General features: G+C 40.6%; 1 protein-coding gene across 6 annotated transcripts in view; it reads left to right on the forward strand.

Annotated features, from left to right (window-relative positions):
* NUP35 (nucleoporin 35) overlaps positions 1 to 25734 on the forward strand; it is an 89755-nt gene that overhangs the window by 37843 nt on the left and 26178 nt on the right. For 3 of the 6 annotated variants that reach the window (XR_010122385.1, XR_010122382.1, XR_010122381.1), the window contains exon 10: positions 22344 to 22467. The gene's annotated coding sequence lies outside the window, so the exon portion shown is untranslated. Of the gene's footprint in view, positions 1 to 16215; positions 16317 to 19137; positions 19642 to 22343; positions 22976 to 25734 lie in introns of those variants that run through there. The other 3 variants (XR_010122384.1, XR_008659596.2, XR_010122383.1) reach the window with 3 other exon arrangements.

The raw sequence follows: 25734 nt of genomic DNA on the forward strand, positions 1-25734 counted from the left end.
AAGATCCAGGAAGATTTCAGAAAGCAAGCTGTCTTATTTTTGAACACTATATAAAAACAACAAAAGTGAAATATCTGTGATGTTAGGAAAGTTACCCTGAACTAACCCTCCTTTTAAAAGCTCAGAGAAGCTGCCTTCAAGCAAATATAACATGAAACTATAGTCATGCAAGGTTGTTTAAAAAAAAGAGTATAAGGAAGAAAATAACATCCCTATAGACATTGAAAGCACACCAGAAAGGCATGCCCATAAAATGGATAGAAGCTATAGTGTAGTACTTAAAATTGAGTTTTAAGACGTTTAGAAAATGATACAAGATATGAAAGAACAACAGAAATAAAATTGAAGAACTTGGGAAAATACTAGTAATAGAGGAAAATCACTCATGAATTAAGACTAGAATAAACAACAGCTGATGAACAACAGATACTGCCCTAAGAGAAATGAAAGATAAAAATGGAGGACTTTTAGAAATCAGAAAAGAGATAAAAAGGATTAGTAGGGGTAGGACAAACTCTAGGGACAGAAAAAATGCAACATACAGAACAAAATCAAATGACTACTTTGATGAAAAAAATTTGGAACTACACATTGGAAGAGTAACCTGCCTACCTGAGATTATTATACTGGGACAACCAATGGCAATATACAAACTTTGGGTTTGACTAGACAAAAACAGCAAATGACTTATAAGAGCAAGAGTTAAAATACCAGCACTATGTCAGGAGGAAAAAGAATAGCCCCTTTAAGATATCTGTAGAAAGAAAATGTGAGTAAAAGATTTTGTATCTACCAAAACTGATTAAATATAAAAATAACTCCTCAGACACTATCAATGTGCAAGAATTCAGGGAACGTGTTTCCCTTGAGTGTGTCCTGAGGAATGGACTAGAAAATGCACCTCCAGCAAGCTAAATGCCTAGAAAGATGACATAAAGGCTGGTGAGCATTTAATTTTATGTTACATAATGAGCGAAGTGCTGACCAGGTTTATTGCTTGAATTGAAGCTCAGGCCACTAGGTAGCTTTTCGCTTATCACTGTCTTTCAAGTCTACTCAGGCTAATATGGCAGGAGTCAGTCTTTGGTTTACAGTAAAATACCAAGCTGATTTATCTGTGAACCAAGCCTGGAGTTTTTTCCTCCTCTGTCACCTGATAGTAGTGGTGAACCCCAACGAAGCCATGAGCTGAGGGAAAGGTGCTGGTGTCTTGGAGGTGAGTTACATGGGCCACCTTTTCATGGAAGTTGGAGCCCTAGGAACTGCTTGGGCACCATCCCGAATGTAACATGAGTTATTACTATGCTGGTCTATTCTTTGGGTTTGGTGGATCTGACAATACCCAGCTCGTGATGGATAGCTGTGGTCACATAGTTGATGTGCTCTGATGTGAGGAGCTACTCTAAATAGTGACTAGTTACCTGCTGCGGAAAGACTGACTGAGCTCCAGAAACCTAAAGGTCTGTGTTATGACTTATGCAATCAGGGCTTGCCAGAGACTCTAGCATCCTTGTCTACCAGGAATGTCTCTGGCGTCATGGGATTTGCCAGGTCATATGGCCTAAATGTCGAGTTATTTGTACTATAAGCTGGAACTTGCTCCAGAACTCCCTCACTCTGGGCCCCACTAAAATCTAAGCCACATAAGAAATGGGTCAAAGGAGTTTTCCTGTCTACAATTTGTGTTTCTAAAATCCAGAAGCCTGTAAAGTGCTGTATCTCTTTTTAATGGTAGGAGGATCAAGGTGAAATAAATTATCCTTTAGTGATGGGCATTCCTGGCATGCTCCTGACCAATGGACCCCTCATAACTTCACCAATGTGGTTGTCCTCTGAATTTTTGTGGTTTATCTCTAACCCTCTGGAATGCATATGACTTAGGGCATCCAAAGTACTTCCAGTTGTTTCTTTTTTTATTTTTTGAGACTGAGTTTCGCTCTTGTTGCATGGGCTGGAGTGCAATGGCGGGATCTTGGCTCACTGCAACCTCTGCCTCCCAGGTTCAAGTGATTCTCTGAGTAGCTGGGATTAGAGGCACCCACCACCATGCATGGCTGATTTTTTGTATTTTTAGTAGAGACAGGGTTTCCCATGTTGGCCAGGCTGGTCTTGAACTTCTGACCTCAGATGATCCACCCGCCTCAGCCTGCCAAAGTGCTGGGATTATAGGCATGAGCCATCGCACCCGGCCAGTTAATTTCTTTAGAAAAATAATTTTTCTTGTGGTACAATACATATTACATTAAAATCACCATCTTATCTCCCCGCCCCTCTTTTTTTTTTTTGGAGACAGCGTCTCTCACCTGGGCTGGAGTGCAGTGGTGCAATCACAGCTCACTGCAGCCTCAACCTCCTGGGCTAAAGTGATCCTCCTACCTCAGCCTCCCGAGCAGCTGGGACGACAGGCGTATACTACCATGCCTGGCTAATTTGTATTTTTTAGTAGAGTTTGCCACATTGCCCAGCCTGGTCTTGAACTCCTGGGCTCAAGTGATCTGCCTACCTCGGCCTCCCAAAGTGCAGTCATTACCGGTGAGAGCCACCGCGCCCATCTCATCTTAAAATAATTTTTAAGAGATATTCAGTGATATTAAATACATTCATAATATGCAACCATCATCACTATCCATTGCCATAATTCTTTTAATCTTGCACAAATGAAACTCTATCCATTAAGTAATACCCCTCCCCTTCTCCCAAGCCCTAGCAATCACTATTCTTTCTAGCTCCAAAATTTTGACTATGCTTCCTCATATGAGTGGAATCTTGCAGTATTTGTATTTTTGTGACTTGCTTATTTCATTTAGCATATCTTCAAGATTCATATATGTTACAGCATGTCAGAATTTCCTTCCTTTTTAAAGCTGAATAATATTCTCTCGTATGTATATTACCATATTTGATTATCCATTTTTTGATTTGTTGTAGGGTACACAGCAACTAGAACAGAGGGTAAGAACACAGAATACATTAATACCTTGTCTAAGATCACACAGATATGTAGTAACAGCAATAGGACAAAAACTTTTTTTTTTTTTTTTTAGAATGCAGTTTTGTGGAACTGTAACATTCTGACATTTAGGTGTTTTTAGTTTCTATTTTAGGTCCAGGAGTACATACTCAGTGTTGTTACATATGTTAATTGTGTGTTACAGGGATTTAGTGTACAGATTATTTTGTCACGCAGGTAATAAGCATGGTACATGATAGGTAGTTTTTCAGTCCTCTCCCTTCTTCCACTCTCCAACTTCTGTTGTTCCCTTCTTTGTGTCCATGTGTAGTCAATGTTTAGCTTCCACATTGAGTACACATGGAATGAGAACATGCAGTATTTGGTTTTCTGTTCCTGTGTTAGATTGCTTAGTATAATGGCCTGCTTCTCCATCCATGTTGCTGCAAGGTACATGATTTTCTTCTTTTTTATGGCTGTGTAGTATTCCATGGAATATATGTACCATATTTTCTTTATCTAGTCTATTACTGTTTTTGGGTATTTACATTGATTCCATGTCTTTGCTGTTGTGAATAGTGCTGTGATGAATATGTGTGTGCATGTATTTTTATGGTAGGATGATTTATATTCCTCTGGGTATATACTCAACAGTGAGGTTTCTGGGTTGAATGGTAATTCTGTTTTAAGGTCTCTGAGGAATTGCCACATTGCTTTCCACAATGGCTGAACCAATTTACCTTCCTACCAAGTGTTCCCTCTTCTCTGCAACCTTGCCAACATTTTTGTTGACTTTTTAATAGCCATTCAAACTGGTTTGAGATGATATCTCACTGTGGTTTTGATTTGAATTTCTGTGAGTAGTGATGTTGAACATTTTTTCATATGCTTGTCGGCTCTATATATGTCTTCTTTTGAAAGGTGTCCGTTCATATCCTTTGCCCACTTTTTATTGAGGTTGTTTTTGCTTGTTAATTTAAGTTCTTTATAGATTCTGGATATTAGACCTTTGTCGGATGTACAGTTTGCAAATATTTTCTTTAATTCTGTATCTATTTAATCTGTGTAATGGTTAATACTGAGTGTCAACTTGATTGGATTGAGGGATACAAAGTATTAATCCTGGGTGTGTCTATGAGGGTGTTGCCGAAGGAGATTAACATTTGAGTCAGTTGACTGGGGAAGGTAGATCCACCCTTAATCTGGTAGGCACAATCTAATCAGCTGCCAGCAAATACAAAGCAGGCAGAAAAGGAGAGAGACGGGCCTAGCCTGGAAGCCTACACTTTTTCTTGTGCTGGATGCTTCCTGCCCTCGAACATTGGACTCCAAGTTTTTCAGTTTTGGGACTCCGATTGGCTCTCCTTGCTCCTCAGCTTGCAGACAGCCTATTTTGGGACGTTGTGATCTTGTAAGTTAATACTTAATATACTCTCCTTTATTTATATATATATATGTATATACATATTTATATTTATATATTTATATGTCTAATATTGTCAGTGGGGTGTTGAAGTCTCTCACTATTATTGTGTGGTTATATAGGATATATATATAGGATATATATATCTCCTATTAGTTCTGTCCCTCTAAGAGAACCCTGACTAATACAATCTGTTTATAGGTTGTTTTGTTTTGTTTTGCTGTGCAGGAGCTCTTTAGTTTAATTAGGTCCCATTTGTCAAGTTTTGTTTTTGTTGCAATTGCTTTTGGCGCCTTCGTCATGAAATCTTTGCCAAGGCTGGTATCCAGAATGGTATTGCCTAGGTTTTCTTTCAGGGTTTTTATAGTTTTAGGTTTTGCATTTAACTCCTTAATCCATCTCAAGGTGATTTTTGTATATGGTATAAGGAAGGAGTCCAGTTTAAATAGTCTGCATATGTCTAGCCAGTTAGCCCAGCACCATTTATTGAATAGGGAGTCGTTTCCCCATTGCTTATTTCTGTCAACTCTGTCGAAGATCAGATGGTTGTAGGTGTGCAGTTTTATTTCTGAGTTTTTTTGTTTGTTTTGTTTTGTTTTTTGAGATGGAGTTTTGCTCTTGTTGCCCAGGCTGGCGTGCAATGGCATGATCTTGGGTCACTGCAACCTCCACCTCCTGGGTTCAAGTGATTCTCCTGCCTCAGCCTCCCGAGTAGCTGGGATTACAGGCATGTGCCACCACGCCTGGCTAATTTTGTATTTTTAGTAGAGACGAGGTTTCGCCATGTTGGTCAGGCTGGTCTCGGAACTCCTGACCTAAGGTGATCTGCCTGCCTGATTTCTTTATTTATCTCTGTGTCTGTTTTTGTACCAGTACCATGCTGTTTTGGTTACGGTAGCCCTGTAGTACAGTTTGAAGTTGGGTAATGTGATGCCTCCAGCTTTGTTCATTTTGCTTAGGATTGCCTTGGTTATTTGGGCTCTTTTTTGGTTCCATGAATTTTAAAATAGTTTTTTTCTAATTCTGTGAAGAATGTCAATGGTAACTTAATGGGAATAGCATTGAATCTATAAGTTACTTTGGACATTATGGCCATTTTAACAATATTGATTATTCCTGTCTGTGAGCATGGAGTATTTTTCCCTTGGTTGTATTATCTCTGATTTCTTTCAGCAGTGTTTTATGATTTTTGTTGTAGAGATCTTTCACCTCCCTTGTTAGCTGTATTTCTAGGTATTTTATAACTTTTGTGGCTATTGTGAATGGTATTGCATTCTTTATTAGGCTTTTGGCTTGGATATTCTTGGTGTTTAGAAATGCTACTGATTTTTGTACACTGATTTTATATCCTGAAACTTTGCTGAAGTTGTGTATTAGATTTAGGAGCTTTTGGGCAGAGCTTATGGAGTTTTTTAGATATAGAATCATATTGTCTGCAAACAGAGATAGACTGACTTTCTCTCTATTTGGATGCCTTTTATTTCTTTCCCTTGACTGAGTGCTCTAGCCAGGAATTCCAGTACTACATTGAATAGGAGTGGTGAGAGTGGGCATCCTTGTCTTGATACGGTTCTCAAGGGAAGTGCTTCCAGCTTTTGCCCATTCAGTATGATGTTAGCTGTAGGTTTGTCATAGATGCTTTTTATTATTTTGAGGTGCTTTCCTTCAGTGACTAATTTGTTGAGAGTTTTTGACGTGAAGGTATGTTGAATTTTATTGAAAGCCTTTTCTGCATCTATTGAGATGGTTTTTGTACTTAGTTCTGGTTTATGTGGTGAATCATTATTTACTGATTTGTGTATATTGAAGCAACCTTGTATCCCAGGGATAAACGCTGCTTGATTTTTATAGATTACCTTTTTACTATGCTGCTGGTTTTAGTTTGCTAGTATTTTGTTGAGGATTTCTGCATCTATGCTCATCAAGGATATTGACCTGAAGTTTAGTTTCCCTATCCTGTCCTGTCCTGTCCTGTCCTGTCCTTTCAGACAGTCTCACTCTGTTGCCTAGGCTGGAGTGCAGTGTCGCGATCTCGGCTCACTGCAACCTCCGCCTCCTGGGTTCATTCAAGTATTCAAGTGATTCTTCTACCTCAGCTTCCCGAGTAGCTGGGACTACGGTAGCCCGGCTAATTTTTGTATTTTTAGTAGAGACAGGATTTCACTGTGTGGTCAGGCTGGTCTCAAACTCCTGACCTCAAGTGATCTGCCTGCCTCAGCCTCCCACAGTACTAGGTTTACAGGTGTGAGCCACTGAGCCTAGCCAACTTTTCCCTCTTAACACTTCTTTAGCTGTGTGCTAGAGATTCTGATATGTTGTTTTATTCAAATAATTTCTTTATTTCTGTCTTAATTTCCTGTTTATACAAAGGTTATTCAGGAGCAGTTGTTTAATTTCCATTTAATTACATGATTCTGAGTGATTTTCTTAGTTTTGATTTCCATTTTTATTGTGCTGTGGTCCGAGAGTGTGTTTGGTATGATTTAAATTTTTTTGAATTTGGTGAGGATTGTCTTATGGCTGATTATGTGGTTGATTTTAGAGTGTGTGCCATGTGCAGATGAGAATATATATTCTGTTGTTTTGGGGTGGAGAGTTCTGTTAGGCCCCTGGGTCAAATGTTGAGTTCATGTCCTGAATATCTTTGTTAATTTTCTGTCTCAATGGTCTGTCTAATATTGTCAGTGCGGTGTTGAAGTCTCCCACTATTATTGTGTGATTATCTAGGTCTCTGTGTCGGTCTCTAAGAACGTGCTTTATGAATTTATATGTTCCTGTGTTGGGTGCATATATTAATATATTAGGATAGTTTGGTCCTCTTGTGGAACACTTTACCATTGTGTAATGCCCTTTATCTTTTCTGATCATTGTTGGTTGAAAGTCTGTTTTGTCTGAAATTGGAATAGCAACCCCTGCTTTTTTCTGTTTGCTGTTTGTTTGTTTGTTTGTTTGTTTTGAGACAGAGTCTCCCTCTGTCACCCAGGCTGGAGTGCAGTGGCGCGATCTTGGCTAACTGCAAGCCCCGCCTCCTGGGTTCACGCCATTCTCCTGCCTCAGCCTCCCGAGTAGCTGGGACTACAGGTGCCTGCCACCACGCCTGGCTAATTTCTTTTTGTATTTTTAGTAGAGATGGGGTTTCACTGTGTTAGCCAGGATGGTCTCGATCTCCTGACCTCATGATCCACCCTCCTCGGCCTCCCAAAGTGCTGGGATTACAGGCGTGAGCCACTGTGCCCGGCCATTTGTATTTTTGTCTGACAGTTATTTTGGAGAAGCAGTCTTCAAGTTTTGAGATTCTTTCCTCATCTTGGTCAATTCTGCTGTTAATACTTATGGTTGTATTATGAAATTCTTGAAGTGAATTTTTGAGCTCTGTCAATTCAGTAGTTCTTTCTTAAAAGGATCATTTTGTCTTTTATCTGCTTTATCATTTTATGTAGTCCTTAGAGTCCTTGGATTGGGTTTCGGCTTTCTCCTGAAACTTGGTGATCTTTGTTCTATTCATGTTCTCAATTCTATTTCTGACATTAAGCCATTTAAGCTTGGTTAAGAACCATTGCTGGGGAACTAGTGTGGCTGGAGATGAGAAGACATTCTGGATTTTTGAGTTACCAGAGTTATTGTGTTGGTTTTTTCTCATCTGTGTGGGCTGATGTTCCTTCAGTCTTTGAAGTTGCTGTCTTTTGGATGTTTTTTTTCCCCTCCTTTAACCTTCTTTGTGGTTTCACTGTGGTATAAAGTGAGTTCAGTCAACTGGCCTTAATTCTAGTCTGCTCCTGGGTCTTGGAGGATCCCCCCTCAATTGCTGTCTCTGTGCCTTCTTTTTTCCTTCCTTCCTTTCTTCCTTCCTTCCTTCCTTCCTTCCTTCCTTCCCTCCCTCCCTCCCTCCCTCCCTCCCTGCCTCCCTTTTCTTCCTTCCTTCCTTTCCTCCCTCCCTCCCTCCCTTCTCTTCCTTCCTTTCCTTCCCTTCCTTCCCTTTCTCTCTCTTTCTCTCTCTCTTCCTTTTCTTTCTTTCTTTCTGTTTGAGGCATAGTCTTACTCTGTTGCCCAGGCTGGAGTGCAGTGGTATGATCTTGACTCACTGCAACCTCTGCCTCCCGGATTCAAGTGATTCTTCTGCCTTGGCCTCCCAAGTAGCTGGGACTACAGGTGCCTGCCACCATGCCTGGCTAATTTTTGTATTTTTAGCAGAGACAGGGTTTCATCTTGTTGGCCAGGCTGGTCTCGAACCTGTGACCTCAAGTAATATGTCTGCATTGGCCTTCCAAAGTGCTGGGATTACAGGTGTGAGCCACTGTGCCTGGCCCTTGCTTTTCTTTTGTTGGGTGTTCTTGTCCATGGAGCTCCCTCAGGCAGGTGTCACAGTTGTAGACAGGCCATATACTTGCTGGGTCAGCCCTAATCTGCTCTCTGAGTGCTTCCTGGGGGGACACAGGGTTGTGCCTGTCCAGGCATAAGCAGGACCCCTGGACTAGAAGCTTTAGTGGGTATGGCCCTTCTTATGAGAGTGGGTGGAGTTGCCTGCCCTGCCACCCAGGCATTTCCAGGGCAACAGGAGGCTGTGCCCCTCAGCAAATTCAGGCAGAGGCAGGACCTCTGGACTGGAAGCTCTAGCAGGTGTGGTTCTCCTGGAGTCACCCACCCTGCCCTCTGGGTATTTTCCAGACAACAGGGTGCTACAATCAGACAGAAGTGGGACAGCTGGGCTGGAAGCTCTAGCAGGCATTGCTTGCCTGGCTGCCAGCCGCAGGGGTGAGTGGGGTCATCCACCCTGTTATCCAGGTGTTTCCTGGGACAACAGGAGGCTGTGCCCACCAGCTAAGTCTACACAGAAGAGGGACCACTGGGCTGTAGCAGGTATTGCCTACCTGGCTTCTAGTGGTGGGGTTGGGTAGGGTCACTCACCCTGTTATCCAGGTGCTTCCTGGGCAATAGGGGGCTGCAAACTTTGGCTGAGTTCACACAGAAGTGGGACCCCTGAGCTGAAAGCTCTGGCAAGCACTGCCCACCAGGCTACTAGTAGTAGGGGTGGGTGGGGTGGGTGGGGTCACCCACCCTCCTGTCTGGGTGTTTCCAGGGTTGGAAGAGGCTGCAGCCACTGGCTGAGTCCAGGCAGAAGCGGTTCCGCAGGGCTGGAGGCTGGCACCAAGCCTTGTCCAGCGAGGGGGTGTGGAGTAATCTTACTGTTCCCAGGCACCATGACTATAGCCTCTACTGGGTCTGTGGCACCAGTGCTGGTCTGCTCTGGGGCTCAAGGCTTGTCGAGGTCCCCTTGGACTTGAGTGTTGCCCCTACAAGATGTCCTGGTGTCTCTCAACCTCAGTACTCAAAGCACAGTGGGGGAGGTGCAGGGGAGCCAGGAGGATTCTCCTGTTCCCAGTCTTGCACAGGTCCCTGTGGAGAGTGTGTGTCCCCCGGGGGGCTCTCACTTACTGATCCTTTTCTGTGTTGGAGAGATTCTCCTGCCTCCACCCTGAGCCCAGACAGGCTGGTGCCCAGTTTCACTCCTCTCTGCTCTCTCTGTCCCCCTGCTGCCTTGATGCATCCTGATGTGGTTTCTCAGATGATTGGCCTGCGGGGTCAGTGTTCACTAGCCGTTTTGTTTCCTCTCCATGAGAATGGCATGCATGAGCTGCTTCTAGTCTTCTATCTTGACCCAACCCCCAAGGTTATTTGATTTTTAAACCACTTAAACTTAGGTGAACTGGAGAAATATACATGAATCTCCTGGGTTCCAATCACAGCTCCTTAATTAACTACTAATTAAAGAATATTTGAAAAGACTGTATTTTAAAAACATAAGGCCAAATAAAATATTTCTTTTTGGTCATATAAAAAAGTATGTAAAGTATAAAACTTTACAACATGCAAAGGATGATCTCAATGTAAATCATTGGACACATTTGGACACATTTGTTAACTATGAATATTTAAATAGTATCAAAGTGCTGAATTCTTCATATATTTTGTTTGTGCTAGCACTTATTGTCTAGGCTGAGGCATAGGGACATTCTTGGGACAAAAAAAGCATCTCTGACCCAGAGGACACATATGCATCCTTTTGCTCCAAGATCTCCAAGTTTTGCCAGCTGGGAGAAACATCAGGGCAATGTGTGCTGGGGTAGAGTCAAAGACACAGGGAAGGGACTCCAAACTTTTTTCTTTCTTTTTTATTGAGACAGAGTCTTGCTCTGTCACCCAGGCTGGAGTGCAGTGGCACGATCTTGTCTCACTGCAGCCTCTGCCTCCTGGGTTCCAGTGATTGTCCTACCTCAGCCTCCCAGGTAGCTGGGATTACAGGGACACGCCACTACACCTGGCTAATTTTTGTATTTTTAGTAGAGACGGGGTTTCACCATGTTGGCCAGGGTGGTCTCAGGAGGGTTGGTGAAAAAGGTTTCTCTGGAGCCTTTGGGTCATGTCTTAAGTTATCAGGTTATTTCCTGGCTCATCAGCAGAAGATATTTTCTAAATTTAAACCATCTATCTCTTCCTGGTTTTTTTTTTTTATGTAGTAAAGTCTTGCAGCAGGTTTTAAAGCACAATTTCAACTGGCATTTAAATAGATTGTCTATTTTATTTATTTATTTTGAGATGGTGTTTTGCTCTTGTTGCCCACACTGGAGTGCAATGGTGCAATCTCGGTTCACTGCAACCTCTGCCTCCCAGGTTCAAGCGATTGTCCTGCCTCAGCCTCCTGGGTAGCTGGGATTCCAGGCGCCCGCCACCACGCCACGCTAATTTTTTGTGTTTTTAGTAGAGATGGGGTTTTACCATGTTGGCCAGGCTGGTCTTGAACTCCTGACCTCAGGTGATGCACCTGCCTCGGCCTCCCAAAGTGCTGGGATTACAGGCGTGAGCCACTGGGCCCGGGCAATTGTCTATTATTGAAAACAGCTTTCATGTACTCAATACTTTAAAAACGTATCTAACTCAAACTTCAGATGTACCTCCATCTTGTGGTGACTTGTCAGAAGTGTTCAACTGAAAAAGTTTTAGAGTAAAATATTTTTTCCTTTTTTCTTTTTTTTTTTTTTTTTTTTTTTGCTTTTTTATACTTTAAGTTCTGGGATACATGTGCAGTACTTGCAGGTTTGTTACATAGGTATACATGTGCCATGGTGGTTTGCTGCACCCATCAACCTGTCATCTAGGTTTTAAGTCCTGCATGCATTAGGTATTTGTCCTCCTGCTCTCCCTCCCCTTGTCTCCCAACCCCCGACAGGCCCCAGTATGTGATGTTCCTCTCCGTGTCCATGTGTTCTCATTGTTCAGCTCCCACTTATGAGTGAGAATATGCGGTGTTTGTTTTTCTGTTCTTGTGTTAGTTTGCTGAGAATCATGGTTTCCAGCTTCATCTATGTCCCTGCAAAGGACATGAACTCATTCTTTTTTATAACTTCATAGTATTCCATTATATATATATATATATATATATATACATATGCCACTTTTTCTTTACCCAGTCTATCATTGGTGAACATTTGGATTGGTTCCAAGTCTTTGCTATTGTAAATAGTGCTGCAATAAACGTAAGTGTGCATGTGTCTTTATAGTAGAATGATTTATAATCCTTCGGGTATATACCCATTAATGGAATTGCTGGGTCAAATGGTATTTCTGGTTCTAGATCCTTGAGGAATTGCCACACTGTCTTCTACAATGGTTTAACTAATTTACACTCCCACCAATGGTGTAAAAGCGTTCCTATATCTCCACATCCTCTCCAGCATCGGTTGTTTCCTGACATTTTCATGATTGCCATTTTAACTGGCATGAGATGGTATCTCATCGTGGTTTTGATTTGCATTTCTCTAATGACCAGTGATGATGAACTTTTCTTTCATATGTTTTTTGGCCACATAAATGTCTTCTTTTGAGAAGTGTCTGTTCATATCCTTTGCCCACTTTTTGATGGGGTTTGTTTTTTTCTTGTAATTTGTTTAAGTTCCTTGTAGATTCTGGATATTAGATGTTTATCAGATGGATAGATTGCAAAAATTTTCTCCCATTCTGTAGGTTGCCTGTTCACTCTGATGTTAGTTTCTTTCGCTATCCAGAAGCTCTTTAGTTTAATTAGATCCCATTTGTCAATTTTGGTTTTTGTTGCCATTGGTTTTGGTGTTTTAGTCATGAAGTCTTTGCCCATGCTTATGTGCTGAATGGTATTGCCTAGGTTTTGTTCTAGGCTTTTTATGGTTTTAGGTTTTACGCTTACATCTTTAATCCATCTTGAGTTAATTTTTATATAAGGTATAAGGAAGGGGATCCAGTTTCAGTTTTTTGCATATGGCTAGCCAGTTTTCCCAACACCATTTATTAAATAGGGAATCCTTTCCGTATTGCTTGTTTTTGTCAGGTTTGTCAAAGATCAGATGGTTGTAGGTGTGTGGCATTATTTCTGAGGCCTCTGTTCTGTTCCATTGGTCTATATATCTGTTTTGTTACCAGTACCATACCGTTTTGTTTACTGTAGCCTTGTAGTATAGTTTGAAGTCAGGTAGTGTGATGCCTCCAGCTTTGTTATTTTTTGGTTATGATTGTCTTGGCTATATGGGCTCTTTTTTTGTTTCCATATGAAATTTAAATTAGATTTTTCTAATTCTGTGAAGAAAGTCAGTGGTAGCTTGATGGGAATAGCACTGAATCTGTAAATTACTTTGGGCAGTGTGGCCATTTTCATGATATTAATTCTTCCTATCTGTGAGCATGGAATGTTTTTCCATTTGTTTGTGTCCTCTCTTATTTCCTTGAGCAGTGGTTTGTAGTTCTCCTTGAAGAGGTCCTTCACGTCCCTTGTAAATTGTATTCCTAGATATTTTATTTTCTTTGTAGCAATTGTGAATGGGAGTTCACTCATGATTTGGCTGTTTGGCTATTATTGGTATATAGGAATGCTTGTGATTTTTGCACATTGATTTTGTATCCTGAGACTTTGCTGAAGTTGCTTATCAGCTCAAGGAGTTTTTTGGCTGGGATGATGGGGTTTTCTAAATATATAATCATGTCATCTGCAAACTGAGACAATTTGACTTCCTCCCTTCCTATTTGAATACACTTTATTTATTTATCTTGCCTGATTACCCTGGTCAGAACTTCCAATACTATGTTGAATAGGAGTGGTGAGAGAGAGCATCCTTGTCTCATGCCAGTTTCCAAAGGGAATACTTCCAGCTTTTGCCCGTTCAGTATGATACTGGCTATGGGTTTGTCATAAATAGCTCTTATTATTTTGAGATATGTTCCATAAATACCTAGTTTATTGAGCATTTTTAGCATGAAGGGGTGTTGAATTTTATCAAAGGCCTTTTCTGCATTTATTGAGATAGTCATGTGGTTTTTGTCATTGGTTCTGTTTATGTGATGGATTATGTTTATTGATTTTCATATGTTGAACCAGCCTTGCATCCCAGGGATGAAGCCGACTTGATCATGGTGGATAAACTTTTTGAAGTCCTGCTGGATTCGGTTTGCCATATTTTATTGAGGATTCTCACATTGATGTTCATGAGGGATATTGGCCTGAAATTTTCTTCTTTTGTTGTGTCTCTGCCAGGTTTTCGTATCAGTATGATGCTGGTCTCATAAAATGAATCAGGGAGGAGTCCCTGTTTTTCTATTGTTTGGAATAGTTTCAGAAGGAATGGGATGAGCTCCTTTTTGTCCCTCTGGTAGAACTCAGCTGTGAATCCATCTGGTCCTGGGCTTTATTTGGTTGGTAGGCTATAAATTACTGCCTCAATTTCAAAACTTGTTATTGGTCTATTCAGGGATTCGACTTCTTCCTTGTTTAGTCTTGGGAGAGTGTATATGTCCAGGATTTTATGCATTTCTTCTAGATTTTCTAGTTTATTTGCATAGAGGTGATGGTAGTTTGTATTTATGTGGGATCAGTGGTGATATCCCTTTATCATTTTTTACTGTGGTATTTGATTCTTCTCTCTTTTCTTCTTTGTTAGCCGGGCTAGCTGTGTATCTACTTTGTGAATCTTTTCAAAAAACCAGCTCCTGGATTCATGGAATTTTTGAAGGGTTTTTCATGTCTCTATCTCCTTCAGTTCTGCTTTGGTCTTAGTTATTTCTTGTCTTCTGATAGCTTTTTAATTTGTTTGCTCTTGCTTCTCTAGTTCTTTTAATTGTGATGTTAGGGTGTCAATTTTAGATCTTTTCTGCTTTCTGATGTGGGCATTTAGTGTTATAAATTTTCCTCTAAACACTGCTTTAGCTGTGTTAGAGATTCTGGTACATTATATCTTTGTTCTCATTGGTTTCAAAGAATTTCTTTATTTCTGCCTTAATGTTGTTATTTACCCAGTAGTTATTAAGGAGCAGGTTGTTCAGTTTCCATGTAGTTGTGCAGTTTTGAGTGAGTTTCTTAATCCTGAGTTCTAATTTGATTGCACTGGTTTTTCCTTTCCATATTTAGTGCTTCCTTCAGGAGCTCTTGTAAGGCAGACCTGGTGGTGACAAAATCTCTCAGCATTTGCTTGTCTGTAAAGGATTTTATTTCTCCTTTGCTTATGAAGCTTAGTTTGGCTGGATATGAAATTCTGGTTTGAGAATTGTTTTCTTTAAGAATGTTGAATATTGGCCCCCACTTTCTTCTGGCTTGTAGGGTTTCTGCAGAGAGATCCACTGTTAGTCTGATGGGCTTCCCTTTGTAGATAACCTGACCTTTCTCTCTGGCTGCCCTTAACATTTTCTCCTTCGTTTCAACCTTGGAGAATCTGACAATTATGTGTCTTAGGGTTGCTCTTCTCGAGGAGTATCTTAGTGGTGTTCTTTTTTTTTTTTTTTTTTTTTTTTTTGAGACGGAGTCTCGCTCTGTAGCCCAGGCTGGTGTGCAGTGGCGCAATCTCGGCTCACTGCAAGCTCCACCTCCCGGGTTTACACCATTCTCCTGCCTCAGCCTCTCCGAGTAGCTGGGACTACAGGCGCCCGCCACCACGCCCGGCTAATTTTTTGTATTTTGAGTAGAGACGGGGTTTCACCGTGGTCTCGATCTCCTGACCTCGTGATCCGCCCGCCTCAGCCTCCCAAAGTGCTGGGATTACAAGCGTGAGCCACCGCGCCCGGCCTAGTGGTGTTCTTTGTATTTCCTGAATTTGAATGTTGGCCTGTCTTGCTAGGTTGGGGAAGTTTTCCTGGATAATATCTTGAAGTGTGTTTTTTAACTTGGTTCCATTCTCTCTGTCACTTTCAGGTACACCAATCAATTGTAGGTTTGGTCTTTTCTCATAGTCCCATATTTCTTGGAGTCTTTGTTCATTCATTCCTTTTCATTCTTTTTTCTCTAATCTTGTCTTCACACTTTATTTAGTCGATCTTCAATTTCTGATATCCTTTCTTCCACTTGATTGATTCAGCTATTGATACTTGTGTATGTTTCACGAAGTTCTCTTCCTGTGGTTTTCAGCTCCATGAGGTCATTTATGTTCTTCTCTAAACTGGTTATTCTAGTTAGAAGTTCCTGTAACCTTTTATCAAGGTTCTTAGCTTCCTTGCATGGGTTAGAACATGCTCCTTTAGCTCAGAGGAGTTTGTTATTACCCACCTTCTGAAGCCTACTTCTGTCAATTCGTCAAACTCATTCTCTTTCCAGTTTTGTGCCCTTGCTGGAGAGGAATTGTGATCATTTGGAAGAGAAGAGACATTCTGATTTTTGGGATTTTCAGCATTTTGCCTTGGTTTTTCCTCATCTTCATGGATTTATCTACCTTTAGTCTTTGATGTTGATGACCTTTGGATAAGGTTTTTGTGTGGGTGTGCTTTTTGTTGATGTTGATGTTATTGCTTTCTGTTTGTTGGTTTTCCTTTTAACAGTTGGTCCCCTCTTCTGCAGGTCTGCTGGAGTTTGCTGGAGGTCCACTCCAGACCCTGTTTGCCTGGGTATCACCAGCAGAGGCCTCAGAACATCAAAGATTGCTGCCTGCTTCTTCCTCTGTAAGCTTCATCCTAGCAGTCATCCCCCGATGCCAGCCAGACCTCTCCTATCTGAGGTGTCTGTTGACCCCTGCTGGGAGATGTCTCTCAGTCAGGAGGCATGGGGGTCAGGGACCCACCTGAGGAGGCAATCTGTCCCTTAGCAGAACTAGAGTGCTATGCTGGGAGATCCACTGCTCTCTTCAGAGCCAGCAGGCAGGAACGTTTAAGTCTGCTAAAGCTGGGCCCACAGCTGCCTCTTCTCCCAGGTGCTCTGTCCCAGGGAAATGGGAGTTTTATCTATTAGTCCCTGACTGGGGCTGCTGGCTTTCTTTCAGAGATGCCCTGCCCAGTGAGGAGGAATCTAAAGAGGAAGTCTGGCCACAGCCGCTTTTCTGTGCTGGGGTGAACTCCACACAGTCCGAACTTCCCGGTTGCTTCCTTAACTCTGTGTGGGGAAAACCGCCTACTCAAGCCTCAGTAATGGCAGACTCCCCAACCTCCACCAAGCTCAAGCATCCCAGATTGGCTTCAGACTGCTGAGCTGGCAGCGACAATTTCAAGCCAGTGGTTCTTAGCTTGCTGGGTTCCAGCAAGCTAAGAGTGGGAGTGGGACCTGCTGAGTGAGACCACTTGGCTCCCTGGCTTCAGCCCCCTTTCCAGGGGTGTGAATGATTCTGTCTCGCTGGGGTTTCAGGCGCTCCTGGGGTACGAAAAATAAACTCCTGCAGCTAGCTCAGTGCCTGCCCAAACAGGCACCCAGTTTTGTGCTTGAAACCCAGGGCCCTGGTGGTGTAGACATCCGAGGGAATCTCCTGGTCTGCGGTTTGTAAAAACTGCAGGAAAACTGTAGTATCTGGGCTGGATAGCACAGTCACTTGACTAGGTGAGGGAGGTCCCTGGACCCTTGCACTTCCGGGGTGAGGTGATGCCCCACCCTGTTTCTGCTCGCCCTCCCTGGGCTGCACCCACTGTCTAACCAGTCCCAGTGAGATGAACCGGGTACCTCAGTTGGAAATGTAGAAATCACCCGCCTTCTGTGTTGTTCTCGCAGGGAGCTGCAGATGGGAGCTGTTGCTATTCGGTCATCTTGCCCAGGAACTCCTAGAGTAAAATTTAAATGCAGAAGCTGGAAAATCTGATATAAAAATTAGTTGCTGTATTTAAGATTTTAGGAAGATTGACAGCTTTTCCTTTACTTTTTTTTTTTTTCCTTTCCACCTTTCTTAAGGCTTGGTTTCAGCCCTATTATACATATTTACTTTTATCAGAAAGGATCAGAAATGTTTTTTGAGTGTAATGAACAGGCATAAATACTTTTTCAAAACATTTTTCTAAAAATATTTTTCTTTTTCAAAGTTTTTTTTTTTTTTTTTTTTTTTTTTTTTTGAGACAGAGTCTCCCTCTGTCGCCCAGGCTGGAGTGCAGTGGTGTGATCTCGGCTCACTGCAAGCTCCGCCTCCTGGGTTCACGCCATTTTCCTGCCTCAGCCTCCCAAGTAGCTGGGACTACAGGTGCCTGCCACCACACCCGGCTAATTTTTTTTTTGTATTTTTAGTAGAGGCAGGGTTTCACTGTGTTAGCCAGGATGGTCTCGATCTCCTGACCTTGTGATCTGCCTGCCTCGGCCTCCCAAAGTGCTGGGATTACAGGCGTGAGCCACCACACCCGGCCTTCAAAGTTTTTTTTTTTTTAAAGCCAGAATAAAAAGAATATTGGATTTTGACATTGATTTATGTCATTGATTTAAAAACTGGAAATGAGTAAGAATAAGAGGATATAATTCAGTGTTTCAAGCAGCTCTACTGCAGTCTATAGGACCTGTGAGAAGAGCATAGGTTGTATATAACTAATTCCATCAGTCAATACTTGGAGAACTGCATTCAACAACCCATTCAAGTATTATAATATTTATTGAGCTCCTAATATGTGCAAGGCCTTGGGATACATCAGAGGAATAAAGACAGTTACCCGTTCTTGCAGAGCTAACATTCTAGCAGAAAGAAACAGTAGGAAATAATTCTAGTAAATAAGGTACAGAGTAAGTTAAAGAGCAACAGGTGCTACGGGGAAAAAAAGATCAGAAATGCTGGAGTATTAAACATGGCACTCATGGTAGGCTTTATTGAAAAGATGAGATTTGATTCCATATGAACTTTAAAGTAGTTTTTTCCAATTCTGTGAAGAAAGTCATTGGTAGCTTGATGGGGAGCAAAGATTTAAAGGGGATGAGGTTGTTAGCAGAATGGAATCTGGGGAAGAACATTCTAGGCAGAGTGAACATTAAGGACAGGCAGGAGTTTGCCTGGTGTGTTCAAGGAACAGCATGGAGGAGGCTAGAATTGAGTGAGCAAGGGGAATAGTAGTAGGAAAAGAGATCAGAGGTAGTGGGAGCTTAGATTACATGGGATCTGCTAAACCTTTATAAAGACTGGCTTGTACTCTTTGTGGTAGGCAGAATAAAGATGTCAGCATTCTAATTCTCAGTACTTGTGAATATTGAGAACTAAAAATTGAATCCTAGGCCCCCCAGTTTACTGAATGAACCCCCTCTTGGCCAAGGGAATCACAGAGAAACCGTAAAAACTGAGTTCCTGGCCATGATGGGACGGAAGGTAGGACGTTCCTCATTATGCCGCCTCTCTTGCAGTTTAGACATAACTGACCAGCATTAATAAAATAGAGATCGTAAGATTAGTGGAATGGACTCTGTGGCAATAAGATACCAAAATGATAACACCTAAGGCCATACTAGGCAAGGGTTAAGTCATGCACCCCTACCTACATTTAAAAAAATAAACCATGTTCTAACTGCCACAAGGTTTTTCTTTTTCTCTGGCAGCTGAACAAGCACTGGCCTGGAGATGAGCAAGATGAAACAATTGCATCTCATCCATTGCTAGACAGTGACTAACCCCCGTTCCACAGGCCATAACTACAGCTTTGACTGGACCACAGACTGATTTCAGTAACTTTCTTATGATAAGATATCACCCGCCATGGACTGGTTCTGGCTGGTTTACAGAGGCACTGAATGCCTTCATGCCCCTGCTTCACCTTTTGATGTACACGGCCTAATTGTAATACATTTAAATGTTAAGTCTTCATCCTAAAATGAACATGGTTGTATGTAACGTACATGTTTATTCAGTAACCCCCCTTTGTGAATCTAGCTCCTCCTGCAAGCTGTTGAATATGTATGTTTAGACCACCCATTCAGCATAAAGCTCTTGCCCTAATCCCTCCTCCTTCAAAGTGCCTGCCTCTGGGTTTGGCCAGAGGCTGCTTCTTAGCTTGCAGGTTGTAACTTCCATAAGAAATAAACCCTCCTTTTAAAATTTACAAATTGTGTGATTCTTAAATTGTCAATATGTTACATACATCACATGGCAAGGAGGACTGCGTGGATGTGATTAAGAGTCTAGACCTCGAGATGGGGAGAGTACCATAGATTATTCAGGTGGGCCCAATCTAATCATTCACATTAGCTTTTAAACATGATACTTCCTAACTTCCCTGTCAGAGATAGAGCCTCTAGAATCTGAGAATAGCCCTCAAGTGACAGCCAGTAAGAGAATGGAGACATCAGTCCTACAACTGCAAGGAACTGCATCCTGCCAATAATTTGAATGAGCAAGGAAACTGATTATCTCCTAGAGCCTCCCATAAGGAATGCAGCCCTGCTGAGTTCTTGACTGTGGCTTTGTGAGACTTTAAGCAGAGACTCATTTGAGTTCACCTGACTCTGGCCTATGGGAACTGTAAAATAATAAATCTGCATTTTTTTAAGCCACTAAATTTGTGGCAATTTGTTGTGGTAGTCATAGAAGACTAATATGCTCTGAGTGAAACATTGGATGCCTCTGAGGAGTAATCATGATATGACTGGTGTCTTTTGTCATGTAAATTTCCATGCCCTGTTAACACAATGGTTATCACAATCTCTCATTAAGGTTAAAATCCTTTCAGCTTTGCTAGTAGAGCTGAGTAATTTATATCCTTGATATCAGACACTGAATTTTGACAGTTCAAAAAGCCTTTTATACTAGATTTCAGCATTAGTATGTATGTATTTTTCCCAGGAAATCCAGATTAATATGATCTGGACCAATTAAATAAATTTAAAGTTATTTAATTCATTTATGGAAAAATGACACATTATTTGTAGCAAAGCCAAGCCTAAATTTTCTCTGAAGCCAATCCTAACCCTCCATTTACTTTTTTCTCTTTTTTCATCGTTCTTCCCACAAACCAAGTCTTTGTTAAAACTAATGTTGCTGAAAATTTAGTGAAGAATAAAATAATTGTCTCTAAGCCCATGTTTCAGTATTTTAAAAAATATGGGTATATTTTTTACAGCATTCCAATTTGGCTGCCTCAAGCAGTAACAGCACATGAGATTTATTAATTGATCATCAGTAAATAACTGTGTTCTAAATTTGTATGAAATAGTGGCTCAGTAAGACCTACCTCCATCCGAGACAATGAATTTCAGCTTGGAACAATAGAACTGCTCCAACCAGTGATGGTTAAATTATAGCTGTGGGAGAATATGACAAAGGAAAACTTTTGGGCCAACATGTAGAAAGATCAGAAATAGGATTTAGCAGTCACTCATAGAATGTTCTTAAAGTTTCCTCAAGCCAGCTGTATTCAGTATAGTACGTATATTGATGGAAGCTAATTCTCTATTGTGCTTTTGTGTTTCAAAATAAGTTGACCTTATTGTATACTAGAAGACCACTAGCTTCAAAAATCACTCTTCAGTGATAGAACTATAATATATAAGCATTCTTAAGGAAAAACTCCCATTCCTCTGGTCTTTGTGCTAAAATGTTAGCTACAATAGATATGCTGCTTCCACTATCCTTTCTAAACTGGAAAAGCTGAAGTCTTCTCAGGAGAAATGTCTAGTCAAGCCCTTAGCCCATTTTGGTTGTTGTTGTTGTTGTTGGCTTATTAGTTTTTTTGCTTTGAGCTCTATTAATTCCTTGTACATTCTGGGGATTAGCCACTTACCAGATATGTTGTTTTCACAAATATTTTCTCCCATTCTGTAGGTTGCCTTTTCATGCTGTCGATGTTTCTTTTGCTGTGCAGAAGATTTTTAGTTTGATATAATCCTACTTATTTATTTTGCTTTTGGGGTCACATCCATAAAATCACCACCAAGACCAAAGTCAAGGAGTCCTGATCCTATGTTTTCTTCTAGGAGTTTCATAGTTTCAGGTCTTAGGTCTTCAGAAGACCTAAGATCAGAAGTCTTTAATCCATTTTGCGTTGATTTTGTATACAGTGTAAGATAAGGGTTCAATTTTGTTCTTGTACATGTGAATATTCAGTTTTCCTCACATTTGTTGAAAAAGACTATCATTGTTCCAACATGTATTCTTTGCATCCTTGCCAAAGGTCAGTGACCATATATGTGTAGGTTTCCTTTGGGATTTTCTATTTTTCCATTGGTCTATATGACTGTCTTTATGCCAGTACCATGTACCATACTGTTTTGATTACTGTAGCTTCATAAAATATTTTGAAATCAGGAAATGCGATGCCTGTAGCTTTGTTCTTTGTTAGGATTGATTTGGTTCATAATCTTTTGTTCTATATGAAGTATATAAACTTTTTTCTATTTCTGTAAAACATGTCTTTGAAATTTTGAAGGGATTGCATTGAATCTGTAAATTGCTTTGAGTAGTATAGACATTTGAACAATAGTAAGTTTTTCAATTCAGCAACACAGGATGTATTTACATTTGTTGTCTCTTGTTTAATTTCTTTCAGCAATGTTTTGTAGTTTTTAGTATATAAATCTTTCACCTCTTTTTTTCCTAGGTTTATTCCTATTTCAAAGCATTTTATTCTTTGCAGTACTTTTGTAAATGGGATTGCTTTCATAATTTGCTTTTCAGGTAGTTTGTTGTTAGTGTATAGAAAGGCAACTTATTTTTGTATGTTGGTTTTGTGTCCTGCAACTTAACTGAATTCATTTATTGTTTATAATATATATTTTTAAGTGTTTGTGGTTTTCTATCTTTTTTATTTTAGAAATGGGATCTTGTTCTCTCACCTGAGCTGGAGTGCAGTGGTGCGATCATAGCTCACTGAAACCTTGAACTCTTGAGCTCAAGTGATCCTCCCGCCTCAGCCTTTCAAGCAGCTGGGACCACAGGTATGTGCCACCATACCTGGCTAATTAAAAAATTTTTCTTTTGTAGAGGCAAGGTCTCACTATGTTGACAAGGCTGATTTTGAACTCTTAAACTCAAGTGATCCTCCCACCTTGGCCTCCCAAGTGCTGAGATTACAGATGTGAACCACTGTGCCCAGCCTGGGGTTTTCTATGTAAGATCATGTTGTTAGCAAACAGGGATATTTTTACTTCTTTCCAATTCAGATGGCTTTTATATTTCATTTTGTTTTTGAATTGCTCTGTCTAGGACTTTTAGTATTATGTTAAGTAGAAGTGGTGAGAGTGGGCATTCTTGTTTTGTTCCTGATTTTAGAGGAAAAGCTTTCATTTTTTTCACAGTTGTGTATGATGTTAGCTGTGGGCTTTTCATGTACAGCCTTTATTGTGTTTAGGCATTTTTCTTTTATTTCCAGTTTGTTGAGAGTATGTCTCTGAAACAGTGTTGAACTTAGTTAAATGCTTTTTCTGCATCTTTTGAGATGATCATATGATAAAAATATTTTATTCTGTTAATGTGGTATATCATACTAATTTATTTTCATGTCTTGAGACCCTGTGTTTCTTCTAGTAGCTTTAAAGTTGAAGTCTTATATGTTTTTAGTTGATTTTTATATATGGTGTGAGATAAGGGTCCAATTTCATTCTTCTGCTTGTGGTTATGCAGCTTTCCCAACACTATTTGTTGAAGAGATTGTCCCTTTCCATTATGTGTTCTTGGTCCTTTTGTCAAAAATCAACTGACTGTTAATTTATTCCTAAGTTCTTTTTTTGATGCTCTTATAAATGGGATTGTTTTCTTGATTTCTTTTTCAGATAGTTCACTGTTAGTGTATAGAAATGCTACTGATGTTTGTATGTTGAATTTGTAATGTGCAACTTTACTGAACTTATCAGTTCTAGCAGTTTATTGGTCGAATCTTTAGGGCTTTCTTAATATTAAATCATGTCATCAGCAAAGACAATTTCACTCCTTTCCTATATGGATGCCTTTTATTTCTTTTTCTTGCCTAATTGCTCTGGCTAGGACTTCCAGTACTTTGTTGAATAGAAGTGGTGAGAATAGGCTTCCTTGTTTTGTTTCTGATCTTGGAGGAAAAGCTTTCAACTTTTCACCATTGAGTATGATGTTAGCTGTGGGCTTGTCATATATGGCCTTTATTGTGTTGAGGTATATTCCTTCCATACCTTTTGTTTTTTGTGAGAGTTTTCAATATTAATGGATGTTGAACTTTGTCAAATGCTTTTTTTTTTTGCATCTATGGAAATGATCATGTGGTTTTTGTGCTTCATTCTGTTGATTCGATGTATAACATTTATTTGCGTATGTTGAACCATCCTTGCATCCCTGATAGAATTTCCACTTGATCATACTGAATGATCTTTTTGATGTACTGTTGAGGAGTTTTGTGTCTGCTCATCAGGGATATTAGTGTATAGTTTTCTTTGCTGTGTCTTTGATTTGGTATCAGGTAATGCTGGTCTCATGGAATGAGTTAGGGAGATTCCCTCATCTTCAATTTGTTGAAATAGTTTGAAGAGGATTGGTATTAATTTTTCTTTAATTCAGTAGTGAATCCACCTGGTCCTGGGCTTTTCTTTGTTGAGAGACATTTTATCACTGATTCAATCTTGCTACTCACTATTGTCTGTTCAGGTTTTCTATTTCTTCCTAATTAACGCTTGGTAGGTTGTATGCTTCCAGAAATTATCCATTTTCTTTAGATTTTTCAGTTTGTGAGCATATAGTTATTAATAGTCTAGGATGATCTTCTGTATTTCTGTAGTATCAGTTGTAATGACTCCTTTTTCATTTCTGATTTTGTTTATGTTGATCTACTGTCTTCTTTTTTTTGGTTAGTCTAACTCGTGATTTATCAATTTTACTTAACTTTTTCAAAAACAAACTTTTCATTTCACCGATGCTTTGTATTGCTTTTTTAGTCTTCATTTTGTTTAGTTCAGATCTGATCTTTATTATTTCTCTTTTGCTGCTGACTTCGGGATTGGCTTGTTTCTGCTTTTCTGGTTCCTTGCAGCGCATTGTTATTTATTTAAAATCTTTCTATTTTTTTGATGTAGGCGTTTATTACTATAAACTTCCCTCTTGGCAACTGTTTTTCTGTAAAATACAAGTTTTGGTATGCTATATTCTCTTTTTCACAAAATTTCTGTTTCAAGAAATTTTTTTTTTAAACTTTTTATCTTAATTTCATTATTGACCCCATCGTTTCTCAGGAGTATGTTGTATAATTTCCATGAATTTGGATAGCTTTCAAAGTCCCTCTTGGCATTGATTCCAAGTTTTATTCCACTGTAGTCTGAAAAGGTATCTAATATGATTTTGACTTTCTAAAATTTGTTGAGGCTTGTTTTGTGGCCTAACATATGGTCTGTTCTGGAGAATGTTTCATGTTCTGATTAGAAGAATATTTATTTTGCAGTTGTTGGAAAAAAATGTTCTGTAAATGTCAATTAGGTTCATTTTGTCTAAAGTCCAGTTTAAATCCAATGTTAATTTGCTTATTTTCTATCTAAATGGTCTGTCTAATGCTGACAGTCCCCACTATTATTATATTGGAATCTATCTCTTTAGATCTCATGATGTTTTCTTTATGAATCTGGGTGGTGTGTGTGTTTGGTGGTGGCGGCAGGTTGAGTGGACCTGACCTCAGATCCCATGAGGGGTGCTCAGGTGTGCCACCAGTAGTGGACTTGGCTGGGCATTCCCCAGGGCTTTGGACGGTGTGCTCAGGTACTGGAGTGGGGGGTTGGAGCCAGGCTGGGCTGTGCTCTTAGACCCTCAAGTAGTGCATATAGATGCTAGTGGTGGTATGCAGTGGTGGAATGGACCCTAGACCCCCAGCAGAATGCTCAATTGGAAGTCACAGTGGCTGTGCTGTGTCCCTGCTACTGGCGAGGACAGAGTTGCTTGTCCTGGGAGCAGTCTTAGGCAGGCAGCTAGGAGGCATGGGCTTTGCTGTGCAGCTGTGGCAGTTGCAGGCAGTGGAATTTGTCCTTGAGGGTGTGTGAGAATGCTTGGCAAACCCTCTGCAGTGGGGTAGGTTTGCTGCTGGTGACTCTCTCGTCACCCCAGCTGTAGGGTAGTATGCAGTCCAGTGTGGAGTAGGCTCTTAAAGTGGTGCTGTGCTGCCACTGCTTAGGATTCAGGGTTTTGTGGGACCCAGTGTGTGCTCTCTGGAGCCGTGCCTTCGTGCAGTTTGTAGGGAGCTTCTTTTGTTAGCCTCA

This window comes from Symphalangus syndactylus, chromosome 8, assembly GCF_028878055.3.
Source record: "Symphalangus syndactylus isolate Jambi chromosome 8, NHGRI_mSymSyn1-v2.1_pri, whole genome shotgun sequence".
Classification (NCBI taxonomy): domain Eukaryota; kingdom Metazoa; phylum Chordata; class Mammalia; order Primates; family Hylobatidae; genus Symphalangus; species Symphalangus syndactylus.